Source organism: Trichosurus vulpecula, chromosome 3 (genome assembly GCF_011100635.1).
Source record: "Trichosurus vulpecula isolate mTriVul1 chromosome 3, mTriVul1.pri, whole genome shotgun sequence".
Classification (NCBI taxonomy): Eukaryota; Metazoa; Chordata; class Mammalia; order Diprotodontia; family Phalangeridae; genus Trichosurus; species Trichosurus vulpecula.
In genome coordinates, this window is record NC_050575.1 from 383527237 (window position 1) to 383540507 (window position 13271).

Sequence of the window (13271 nt, forward strand, 5' to 3'; positions counted from 1 at the left end):
CTCAGGGAATATCCCTCATGAATTAAAAAAAGATGTTTTTTCTCTTATTTGACTTGGCATCCTTTTCATCTTTTAGTTGCCCACCAGCCACATTTTTTCTTTTTTTTTTCTGGGTAGTTTATATGTTGCTTTGCTTCGTGAGCTCCCCATCACTGGGGTTATTCAAACAGAGTCTGGATAAGCATCTGTTGGGAATGGTGTAGATGGGGTTCTCACCTGGAATGAGAAAAGAGACAACTTGACATAGCCGGAGAAACCCTGGCTTGGGAATCAGGACACCTGGGACCGAATTTCAGCTCCCACTTTACAGCTTGGACCAATCCTGCATGTTTTCTGGGCCTCAGTTTCCTCACCTTGAAATTTTTAATAGTGATAATAACTGGCATTTACAGTTATTACTAGCTTTAATGTTTGCAAATTCCTGCATTTGAGGTGCCTAGCAACCCTGTGACAAATATCAAAGTTATTGTCCCCATTTTAAACCCAAATGGATCTTCATTCTCTTATATTCAGGAGTTCCCTCCTGGCAACCCACCCACGCCTGCATGTCCTGTGTGACTCTTGTCTGTGTCCAACCCAAAATTCCCTGCAAGGGGTCCAGCCAACTTGCTGGAAGCCTTCGTTGCTTTTAGGGGGGTGCATTGAGAGGATAACAGTGGGGTCGTTTGTCTGTCCACTTGTCATCTGTCACTCATGCCCTGTGCCCACCATCCCCATTTTACTAATGAGAAAATTGAGGCCCAGAGACCTGCTTAATAACACACAGCTAGTCAGTGTCAGCTGGGATTCACACCCGAGTCTTCCAGACTCCCCAGTCCCCTCTAGCTCTCACAAGTTAATGCTCTAGAATTCCTTTCTGCCCTGAAATCTTGCGTTCAAGGGACCCTCATAGCTGGGAAATTCTGTGTTCGAAGGGCCTTTCTGGTTCTTATGGTTGGTTTTAAGGCTCCTTCTAGCTCCGGTCTCACTAATTATCACAGAAGCTGCTGTCTCCCAGGGCAAATGGATATTCTCTTCCTCTGCCTCTAATGAAGTCTGTTGCCAAGGTGCAGTGTGAGGAAAAGAGGGTGAGCAGCCAGCCAGCCCCTGAGAGAGGAGAGAAAAACACATTGAATTCATTAGTGGAGCAGTGACATGAGGCTGGGAGCCGGGGCTGCTGGCGGCATTGATTTCCACCCCCCTGCTCCCCACCAGAGGAGAGCTGACAGAGCACTGATTTTTATGGAGCAATAATAAAAGGCCAAAGCCTCTCTTTCCCCCCCTCTGGCTTAGACTCTGAGGGAATCGCGTCTCCAGAAAGGAGGGAGGGGGTGGGAAGCAGGAAAGGGGGAGTTCAGAGGTGAGGCGGAAGAAAGATTAGCTCAGGTTACCGCTACCACCCTTGGTGTCGGAGCTGGGGATCCAGTTTCAAGGTTAGGCCATAAACGTATGCGAATGAGTTGGACAGCCTACAATTAATGGATCATTAGCCATTTAGGAAGGGGCTTACCTTGGCATCATGCAGGTGTGCCCTGAGCAGGGAAAATCCAGGGCAGCAAAATCTGAGTTGGGGTGGTTTTCAAAATGATCCTCCCCTTTACAAAAAGATTCGCACACATATGTATATGTTTGTGTATACATGCACATATAACATATATGTTTATATAATGTATGGTACATATATGATATGCAAAAATACAGATATGTATGTGTACCCACATGTAGTATATATTTATATATACAATATATGATATATATATAGATAATATACACAAAGATACACATATAATACACCCACATATATAGTATATATGTATATGATATATGGTGTATATGATATATAAACACACACGTCCAGGTGCTCCAGGCGGAGCGGTCCTTCGTTCCTATCCCCCCTCCACAGTGGCCGAGTGAACTCCTAGCTCAGGTGACACGTTTGACTCAGCAGCATGTCTTATACTCTTGAAATTCTGGATAACGTGGCTTCTGACATAGGACGAATTGTTCGAATTGTGTTTACTTTGGACGTAATGGAAAGATTCCCTGAAGGAAGTTCTCCGGGAGCAGGTGGGATGCACGTATCTTTCCACACATGGACCCAGTGTGTGCCTGGCCAGTTGGCTGTAAAGCAGAATTCAGGATCAGGAGCCCTTCCTGTTCCTAACTTTTCATTTTGCTGCCTCGCTCGTTATCAGACCTTAGAGATCACCTAGTCCAACCCTTTTGCTTTTTGGAGGAGGAAACCCAGGCCCAGGAGATGGAGTAACTTGCCAAGGTAATACAAGGCAGAGCTGGGATTCGATCCTACGTGCTCTGAATTGAAGGTCAGTACTTTTTCTGCTACGCAGTGTTAAGTCCAGATACCAGCCCCCACCAGGAATCCCAGTTTATCAAGAGTACGCCCAGAATGGATGTACTCAAGTGGGTTTACTAGTTTTAGACTAATGATTGGTAGTTAGAGGGATCATCGTGGTGTCGGAGAAGGTAGCCTGATGAGTGAAGGTAGCCAGAGGGATTAACCAGGGGTGAGTTGATTCACCAGGCAGGAGTCAGGATACCTGACATCAGTTGCTGAGGATAAGGAAAGCGACTGAACCCAGAGGTATCTAGAAGACTTGGGGATGACTCAGGCATGGCATGTGGGGAATCTGCAGAGTAACCAAGGCAACACCACCTTCGAGAGGCCGAGAGACCTTAGGGATCTGACTAACCCTTCATTTTACGGATGAGGAAGTCGGGAGAAGGGATGTAGACTTGTCCAAGGTTTTAGCTAATAAGGCTCAGGGCTTTGATCCAGATCTGTCTTCTGACTCCAAATCCAGTCTTCTGACCCTCTCTTGAGTTGCTCTTCAAGCAGGATATGACTCCAAACCCTCCCCTCAAAGGAGAAATTAAATTGTCCTTTTCTTGCCATTTGTGTCTCTGGATCAGGGAGCCTTGATAGAAAAGCATTTCCTTAGCTGGACAGGCGGTGTGCTATGGTGGAAAGGGCCACATATCGTGGTCTGAATCTCAGATCTTTTATCCCATAACCGAGAGACCTTGAACCAGTACCTTCTGCTCCTCTGGAAGTCTTCTGTGAAAGGGAGCTAGTCATACTTTGCCTACATCCAAGGCTATGAGAAAAGTGCTCTGTAAGTTACCCCGTGCTATGAGAACGTGAATAATAATTGCATGAGCCCTGCACATGGGTGCAGGGGGAAAAAGGCGTAAGAGATGCTCTCTGGAAACCAGGGCTTGAGTCTGACTTCTGTGTGACCCTGGACAAGTCCCTTTCCTCTCTAAGCCTTGTAAAAGAAAGACATTGAACTAAATTATTCCTTAAGGCAGGGGTTCTCAACCTGGAACTCTTTATAGACCTCCAAGGGGTCCATGGATAGATTTTGGGGGGGAAGGGGAGCCATGACCTTGGATGGGGGGAAAATCACATCTTTTAACATTCCCTTCAATTAGGAACGCAGGCAACAAACATTATCCTGAGAAGAGCTCCACAGCCTGTCCGCGGGCTCCAGGATCCCTAAAAGCGTAAGACCCACTGTCTTAAGATCCCTCCCAGCTCTTGTCACCTCTCGCTATCCCGGTGCCTGATGATAAAGGATGCTCCCATTTACAGCGAGCACTGCAGTTCCAGAACACGGCCTATAGGTGACACCAAAAGCCCAACCCGTGACTCGCTACAAAGCTTGCCGTTCGCAACGGATTGATTGGCTATATTTAATCAGTGCAGACTTCTCTCCCTTTCTTGTCTCCCACCCCCCTCCTCCTTTTTTGCGTGATAGTAAAATAACCCAGGAATACCAAAATAGCCTCCCTTCCGAGCGCTGAGCCTTAATTTATGGCTCCCCGGGCTGAGGGGCTTCCCTCCTCCCACTCTCTATATGTACAAGGGCCGGGACCCGGGGCTGTTTTACGGCTCACGGGAGATGCTATTAGCAGATGTACAGTTCAGGTCTGCGGTGATTTATGCTGCCTTGTTGCCTAATTATTCTGGGGTCCTGGAGGAGCAGAAATAAAACAGCTTGTAGGGTGGAAGTCCAAGAAAATGTCTTCAGGCTCAGGGTTGGCCGGGTCCTGGCTCCGCTTCCCTCCCTCCAGCTGACTCCTTTCTCTCCCACGGAAAAGGAGAGGGCAGAGGGGAAGGTGCCCTGGCCTGGTCTCCCCAGTGGGACTGGCTTAGACCCCCCCCCCGGAAAAGGGGCTAGAGCAGAAGGCCTCTGACAGGCTCTGAAGCAGACCTCCCAGAATCCTCCAGGGCTTAGTCTCCCCTAAAAAGCAGCTGGTGTGGCAGTCAAGAGCCTGGGCCAGAGTGAGAGTCTAGATCTCTCTGTGTGGCCTTGGGCAAGTTGCTGGACTCATCCAAATCTTAGTTTCCCTATTGGTCAAAATGAAGAGGCTGGACCCACCAAAGGGCTCTCCAAATTTAAGCTTCTATAATTCATGGAGAAAGTCAAGTCAGCTCAACAAGCATTTGTTATGTGTGTATTCTATGTGCCAGGCACTGTACAAGCAGGAAAAGAGATACTCCCTGCCCTTAGGGAGCTTATACTCTAGTGGGGAAAGATACTACACTAAAAAAAAAAAAACAGCTGGAAATACAGTAGGGTCTGAAAGCACAGGAGAAATCATTGTAGAGAAAGTCTAGGTGGAGAGTCGGGAAGGCAGCCTGGAGAGGAATGGAGAATAAAAAGGTTTAGGCTGGATTTTTTTCTGGTAAAAAGTTAATCGTAATGTATAGGGAACTCTCAAATGAATAGTAAAATACTATTCTAGGTGCCGTTTCGTAGGAGAGTAGAATGGGTGCTTCTTATGGTTCCCCCAGTTCCTAGTCCCAGCTCATCTATACCCAGGGTTCCTGAGCCCAGGAGCAACAAGCCTGCCTTGGTGCTCAGAGCCCCAAAGCACAGCCATCTAACTCACCTCTCTCTTCTTTTTACCTGTTCCTGGGTGGCTGCCATCAGCCCTCACTACCCCCAGTAGAGCCATTCAGTGTCTGTTTACTCACTCCTTGCTTACTCATTAACCAGAAGGGAGAAAAAAAATGGAGGAAAAAAAAGCATTGGCCTGGGAACCAGGAGATTGGGTTGAAATTTTATTTTTCAAAATTTTTATTTTCCTGGGATATTTTAATTAGTCATGCAGCAAGCTATTTCCTGTTTCTGTGTGTCAGCTAACTCATCTATAAAAGAAGAGGGTCTCAGAGGGTCGTTCTAAGATCTACCATTCTTATCCTCCCTTAGCAACAGAGCTAATGAAGTGTCCTCTGAGAATCACCCAATCTGGGAGCCTCAGCAGCTGATTAGGATGAAATCACTGGAGACACTGGGAGAGCTAAGAACCGTAGCACTTCAGGAGACCTTGGAGATCACCCTTTATAGAAGGTGAAAATGGCACCCAGAACCTGAAGTGATTTGGCCAAAGGCACACAGGGATTTGGTGGTAGAGCTGGGCCTAGATCCCTTGTCTCCTGACTATCCAGATTTAAGTTCTACAAAGGGTTCTATGAGACAGATAATGCAACTGTTCCCATTTTAACATAGAGAAACTGAGGCTTGGAGACATTAAGTGACTTCCTTGCAGTTTGACAGCTGGTGTCGGGGTTTCTGACTGTGCGATCACAATATCTCCACGAGTATATCCTTTCATTGTCTCCCAAGTACGATTCCCTTCGAATCTTTGGCATGTAAACTGTGTGGAAAGCATATTATTGTAACAGGGCAGAGTGAAGAGAGAGGAGGGGAGAGAAGGGAATAAGAGAAGGAGGAGAAGGGAAGGAAGAGGATAGGGAAGAGGAAGGAAGGAGAGGAGAGGGGAGAAGAGAAGTAGGGAAGGGAAAAGAGGAAAGGAAAGGAGAGGGGAGGAGAGGGAAGAAGAGAGGAGAGAAGCGGGAGGGAAGGAGAGGGGAGAGTCTGAAAGAAGAGGAGAGGAAAAGTTTGTCCGAACTTGAATTTGAACTTGAGTCTTCCTGATGCCATGTTCATCATTCTAGCCTCTACATGGATAACAATCCCAGAATGGAATAACTTGTCTCCTCTGTAGGTACTGGGTCTTCAAGTATAGCCTGTATGCCCCCTTGGCCAATCAACCAATCAAATATTTATTCAGTATAGACACGATGGCTAAAACCATTTTTATGCATTAGGAGCTTCCATTCCAAAGAGGGAGACTACAAATAAATCCGTAAATATATGAAGAATAAATATATAAGGAGAATAAATAAAGTAGTTCAGTCCAAGTGAGTTAGAGCAAGAGGGCACTTGTATAAGGCTTTAAGGTTTACTAAGCCCTTTACATATGTTATTTCATTTGATCCTCACAACAGCCTTGTGGAAAAGGTACCATTATCATTCCCATTTTACAGATGTGTTTACTGAGACACAGATGTGCTCAGGGTCATCCAGTTAGTCAGTAGCTGAGATAGGATTTGAACTCAGGTCTTTCTGACTCCAAAAATCTTTCCTATAGAAGGGGGGCACTTTAGATGTATCCTGAAGAAAAAGAGGGATCCCTTAGGCCGCCAAGGTAAAGAATATGCATTCTAGGCATGGTGGACAGCCAGGGTAAAGGCTCTCAGGTAGGACCAACAACAGCAGTGTCATATGTGAGGGACAGAGAAAAGGCCAGTTTGTCTGGATTTCAGAGTACGGGAAGGGGAGTCCTGGAGAATGAGACAAAAAAGAACAGCGTTGTGAGTTTCTATTTCATTCTACAGCAATAGGGAGATACCGGAGTTGAAAAAGTGGGGGAGTGATATGGTTAGATCTACACCTAAGGAAAATCATTTCATTTGGGGATGTTGAGGCATCTAGTTATTCCAACTCTTTGACCTTTAAGTTTTCCACTGGACACTCTCAGAATTGTTTATGCAACAGTTCTTAATCTGGGGTCCATGTACTTTTTATTTTTATTATTTTTAAATGAATCTGTGTTTTATTAATCACAACTGTGGTTGCTCACATTTGAAAAATTTCTGTGTATGTGTGAGATATTATTTAGCCTCATGCACTTTTTAAGAAATATTTGGCTCAATGTGCTTCAAAATCATTAATTCGCTTTGCGATCTTCTTACTTGATTTTGTGCATTTTAAAGCACCCTTCTGAAAGGGGACCACGGGCTTCAGACCACCAAAGGGGCCCGTGACACAAAACAGGTTGAGTGAGTTCAGGAGAGCTGGAGCATAGTGCCCTCGACCTCAGAACCAGCCCTTCAAAGTTCTTCGGGGGGCTCTGACAGGAGGAGGAGAATGCTTTAATTATACTATCCATTATACTCTGAGTTTGTAATTATTATTGTAAGAATTAATGGTGATGAATTGCAATGCACTGTGGTGAGGCAAGGGAAGGGAGGGAAGATGGCTGTGTTTTGACTCTCATATTAACAGGATCACAGCTCATTCCCCATCTGGAGTGTTTTCTGAGGGTTTGGAAGGGAGTACTGCTACTCATATCTCCCTCTGGCCTCTTCCTCCTCCTGCTCTCTTCCTTCACTGATTTTCTGTTCCTACCCCATCCTCTACCCCGCCATAGGTTCTGGCCTAAGAGGATATGGCCCACAGGTTTGAAGGCAAGGGAGTTAGGGAGGACTGTTTTGTCTTTCAGGATGAGAGGGAGGGCTTTGGCACCAGGGAGGAAGTTAAGCCTGAAGACCATCTGTTCAGTCAACAGGATTTGCCCTTGAGGATTGGAGAGTGTTCAGGCCTTGGGGAGGGAGAGGAGGAATGAAGTGAAGGATGGATCCAAGAGAGACCAGGATGGATTGGCCTCATAGAATGGCAGAGCTGGGAGGGGCCTTAGGACATAGAATGGCAGAGCTAGAAGGGGCCTTAGGACATAGAATGGCAGAGCTGGGAGGGGCCTTGGGACATAGAATGGCAGAGCTGGGAGGGGCCTTGGGACATAGAATGGCAGAGCTGGGAGGGGCCTTGGGACATAGAATGGCAGAGCTGGGAGGGGCATTAGGACATAGAATGGCAGAGCTGGGAGGGGCATTAGGACATAGAATGGCAGAGCTGGGAGGGGCCTCGGGACATAGAATGGCAGAGCTGGGAGGGGCATTAGGACATAGAATGGCAGAGCTGGGAGGGGCCTTAGGACATAGAATGGCAGAGCTGGGAGGGGCCTTAGGACATAGAATGGCAGAGCTGGGAGGGGCCTTGGGACATAGAATGGCAGAGCTGGGAGGGGCCTTGGGACATAGAATGGCAGAGCTGGAGGAGCCTTAGGACAGAGGACAGAAAGAAGGCAGTTTGGCTGGGTTTTGGCATAGGACATTTTACCGATGAGGAGACTCTGGCCTAAGGAATGTTAAGGAGCTTGCCCAGGGTCACTCCAGGAGTGGGTAGCTCCAATGTTCTTTCCCCTAGAGCAGCTGTTTCTCAGGTTCCCCATCCTGTCCCTCAGGCCTCCCATCCACTTCAAGACGAGATAGGGTTGAGTACTTCCTTAGTACCTCTAGCTACATTGCCCCTAAAATGAAATGTCCCTGGCCACATGTTCATTTTACAAAGGAGGAAAATGAGACTAAGAGATGGAAATCAAATCCAGGTTTCCCCAAGGCTCATCCTGCTTCTCCAGTTGTCTTCCCACTTTCTCAGCATTCCTGAATTGACCTACTCAATCTCCCTCATGCTAACCCACAGGATGCTCCACACTAGTGAGGTGACACAGAATGCACACTCACTCACAGCCCAGCTCTGCATACACAAAAGCGAAGCTGCTTTCGGCCTGCTTGCTCCAGAAGATGGAAACCTGGGTGAGGACCAGGTCGATGGGAGCACTGGAGGAAAGTAGATGGAAGGGAGGTGAGCAAGGCTTATTTTTCATATCAAGAGTTCTCCCCTTTCTTTTCTTCCTTCCTTCCTTTTTTTTTTGAGCAGCTGTTACCTAATAGGCTGTTAATGATGATACAGTAAGTGGAAGACGGAGTCCTTCGGGAGAATCCATGATTTGTGTAATTGGTCTCAAAGGAGACAAAAGTATCTAATATTTACACACCAGTATTAGTCCTCTGGGATCCTTATCTTGGCTGGAACAGAGCAGAGAAAGGCAGCTCTTTGGTGAGCCTGTCTCCTTCCATCTGATGCACCAGAAGATCTTTAATTAATGGGAATTGCTTGAGTCAGCCTGAGAGGGAGAAAGGGAAAGGATTTGATTGAGGGCAGGGGGTTTTCTTTGGGCATGGGAAGAGAGAGGAAAGGGTTTGGCTATATTGACTGTCTCCTTTGATTAAGAGGAGAGGGCTGAGTTAGATTCCAGGGGACCTTCAAAGATCTTCTGGTCCGGCCCCCTCATTTACAGATGACAGGACTGACAGCTGGAGGGAAAGTGTCCCCATCAAGGTTACCTAGCTAGTAATTCACCGGGCAGGGTGGCTGACTCTCTCGCAGCCCTTCCCCTATTCCATGGCTCTCCCTACCCCAGAGTGCTTGGGGATTAATGCAGTACTCTGCTCAGGTAACAGATTTCCATTTTAGCACTTTCTCAGAGCACTTTAGACCTCTCCTGCACGGAACTGGGACCATTCTTCCCTATGGAAGCGGAGTGGAAACTCAGGATCCCTTGGCACTCCTCAGACCCAAACACCATTCTCAGGCCATCATTCGGCTCTCATCTCGCCATTAGAATGTAAGTTCCTTGAGGACAAAGACAGATTCATTTTTATATTTGCACCCAAAACAGTGCCTGGCACATTATAGGAACTTGATAATTTTTTTTTCAATAATTCATCTAGGTGGCCCAGTAGATAGAGCACTGGGGCCGGGAGTCAGGAAGACCTGAGTTCAAATCCCACCTCAAATGCCTACTAGTTGTGTGACCCTGGGCAAGTCACTTAACCTCTGCCTCAGTTTCCTTAACTCTATAATGCGTATCATAATAGCACCTACCTGCCAAGGTTGCTGTGAAGCTCAAATGAGATAATAATTGTAAAGCACTCAGCACGGTGCCTGGCACACAGTAAATGCCACATAAATGTTAGTCATTATGATTATCATTTTCATTAATTCATTTAGGTGGCATTGTGGATGAAACACTGGACCCAGAGTTCAGAAGCCCTGAGTTCAAATCCAGCTTCAGATACTTATAGTTATGTGACTCTTGGCAAGTCACTTCAGTCAATCACTCAACATTTATTAAGTGTCTACTGTATGCCAAGCACTATGCTAAACATTTACCTTCTTTTTGCCTGTTTCTTTATCTATAAACTGGAAATAGTAGTAACACCTAAGCACCCCCTCCTTATCAAATGAGATAATATTTGCAAGTCGATTTGCAACCTTAAAGCACTGTATAAATGCTAGCTACGTATGTAACTAGATTCATCCATTCATTAATCTCCCCAGCCCAGCATACCTAGGATGGGCCCTCGAATATAGTGAACACAAAATATTTTTTTAATTGAACTGATTGTAGCCCAGGAACCTAATAACCTTACAACCTAACCTTCTGTGTCTAGCAACTGATTCACAACATTCACTTATTCCGGCGACAGACATTTATTAAGCACCTGCTGTGTGCAGGTTAAATGAGTTAGATTAAAATGTAATGAGGACACCGTTTAATAAAATAAATAAAAATACAAAGCAACATAGATAATGTTGGTTTGAGGTTTTCTAAGTCAATATGTGGCTGGTATGGATCCAACTTTTTTTTTAAAATTTGAGTTGGACACTCCTGTCTTCACACCAAACATTAAGTGAGATCCAATATTTTCCATTAAGAGAAATATTTTTTCCCGCCAAGGGGGTATTTTTTTTCTTCAGGTGCCTTCAAAGGTAGTATCTACACAGAGAACTCACCCTTGAGGGAATGGGTTCAGAGGAAAGTGTCCTATCAGACCCCTGACCCTTGTGCTTCTAGCAGTCCTGATCCTGAACCACACAGAAGGCAGGCAGCCCGTGCTGCCTTTGAGAGGGGACAGAGACACTGTGCAGCAGATGGCCCAGCAGTGACAAGTGTGGGCTGAGCAGCCAGGCCTGCCCCTCCTGGCCAACAGCAGCCGGGAACCGTTTGCCAAATCCCCTGCTTGGAGAGATGAACAGTGTGGAGAAGACAAGCTGGCCTGTATCCTCTGGGCTGGCCTTAGACCCTCGATCTCCTCACAGACAATTCCAAAGTCTGGGATTGGGCGATAAGAATTCCTTCTCAACAGGATGGGAGAATCTGTTGGAGAAATGTGTTAATACTCTAATAAGTATGTGTTAATACTTTAATAAGATCCTCTGATTTTTCAAGTGGGAAAGGGACCTTCAGGGGCAGGTAGGTGGCACATTGAGTAGGGTACCGGCCCTGGAGTCAGGAGGACCTGAGTTCAAATTCGGCCTCAGACACTTGACTTACTTACTAGCTGTGTGACCTTGGGCAACTCACTTAACCCCAATTGCCTTCCCTTCTCCCCCACAAAAAAAAGAAAGGGATCTTCGGTGTCACACAGTCCAGCACTCAAATTTTGTAGGTAACTTACCCAACGTCAGACAGGCAGAAAGTAACTGAGGAAGGATTTGAACCCAGGACCTTGGACTCCAAATACAGTGCTCTTTTCACTCCATGTGGTTCCTAGAAATAGTGGGGATCTGAACATTTGGGGTGTAACTTCAGAAGGGGTCAGCAGTCTTTCAAAAGTGGTGAACACAGGTTTTGACCCTGGGGTGGGTAATGGCCACATCCAGACTGAGGAGAAGATGATGTTACCTTGACAATTTCTTGTGGCTCCAGGGAGAGGGGGCAGCTCAGGTGGGACATTTAGTGGCAGAAAGGATTGCCCTGCCTCCACCCCTACAATAGTCTAGGGTCTTTGAACAGCTAGAGTTCTACTGCTAATAAATTACTCCCTTGTCAAGGAATACAATTGATGAATGACCCCTGGACTTGGAATCGGTAGACTCGGGTTTGTGTCCTTGCCCTGGTATTTAATACCTACCTGACCATGGGAAGACCACTTAGCCTCACTGAGACTCAGTTTCCTTCTCTGTAAAAATGTGATACCTCCCTCACAGGGCTGTTCTGGGAAAAAACTACTTTGTACGCACTGTAGAAATGTGGATTATATAAATTAAGAATCTTAGCTCTGACCTGCTCTGGGCCACAGCCCTCCTCACCCCCAAAGCTGTGATGCCCACAACTTCAGCCACACACCTATGGCATACCTTTCTCCTTCTCTTCTCTTTTTCAGGCTCTTTCATTCTTCTTTTCTCTTCCTGTATCCCTGTCTCTCTGTGTGTGTGTGTGTGTGTGTGTGTGTGTCTCCCTATGTCTCTCTCTCTCTCTTGTCATCTCAGTTTCTGTCTCTCATATCCTCTCTAGAAGAGGCTGGCAATCCCTCATAAGTGGGGTGCCAAGCCTCCGACTCCTTCCCCAAGTCCTTTGTTCCAAACAGTTTCCAAACAAGTCCTCGGTGTGACTGAAATCAATCAAACAACACATTCTTGCTGAGCACCTACTGTGCGCTGGGTCCTGTAGGGGATAGGAAGAAATGTCAGTTTTCCAGAATGTTTGAGGGCTTTGAAACCTAGAGCTTGAGGCTTCCATAGCCGGAGCTGCCCAAGTGTGTCATTGAACCTTTCCATCAGTCACTTGGATAAAGCATAGGTGGTGTGCCTGCTCATCATATTTTTAAAAAAGATACAAATCTGAGTGGGAGAGCTAAGACACTGAATGTCATAATCCAAAACGATTTTGATAGGCTGGAACACTGGACTGCCTCCAGTAAGATGGAGCTTCATACACATACATGTAAACTCCTATACTTGGGTTCAAAAATCAATTTCACAAGTACAAAATGTGGCTAGAAGGCATTTCATCTTTTTTATAAAAAAAGATCTGAGGGTTCGAGTGAGCCACAAGCCAAATACGTATTAACAGGGTGATTTCACAACCAAAAGAGTGAATATAATCTTAGGCTACTTTAAGAGAAGCAGGGTGTCCATACCTGGAGTACTGGGCTCAGCTCTGGGGGCCACATTTTAATAAGGACCAATCAGTAAGCTGTCCCAAGGAGCACTAACCAGGATAGTGAAGGACCTCAAAATCATGGTATTAGTTGTGCAGTGGATGGAGTGCCAGGCCTGGAGTCAGGAAGACTCATCTTCCTGTGTTCAAATCTAACCTCAGACATTTACCATGTGACCTCGGGCAAGTCATTTAACCCTGTTTGCCTCGATTTCCTCATCTTTAAAATGAGCTGGAGAAGGAAATGGCAAACCACACCAATATCTTTGCCAAGAAAACCCCACATGGGGTCACGAAGAGTCAGACACAACTAGAAAGACTCAGCAACAAATGAACGGTTTGAAAGACTT

General features: G+C 46.2%; 1 protein-coding gene across 4 annotated transcripts in view; it reads left to right on the forward strand.

Annotated features, from left to right (window-relative positions):
* GSE1 (Gse1 coiled-coil protein) overlaps positions 1-13271 on the forward strand; it is a 717997-nt gene that overhangs the window by 56881 nt on the left and 647845 nt on the right. The window lies entirely within an intron of this gene.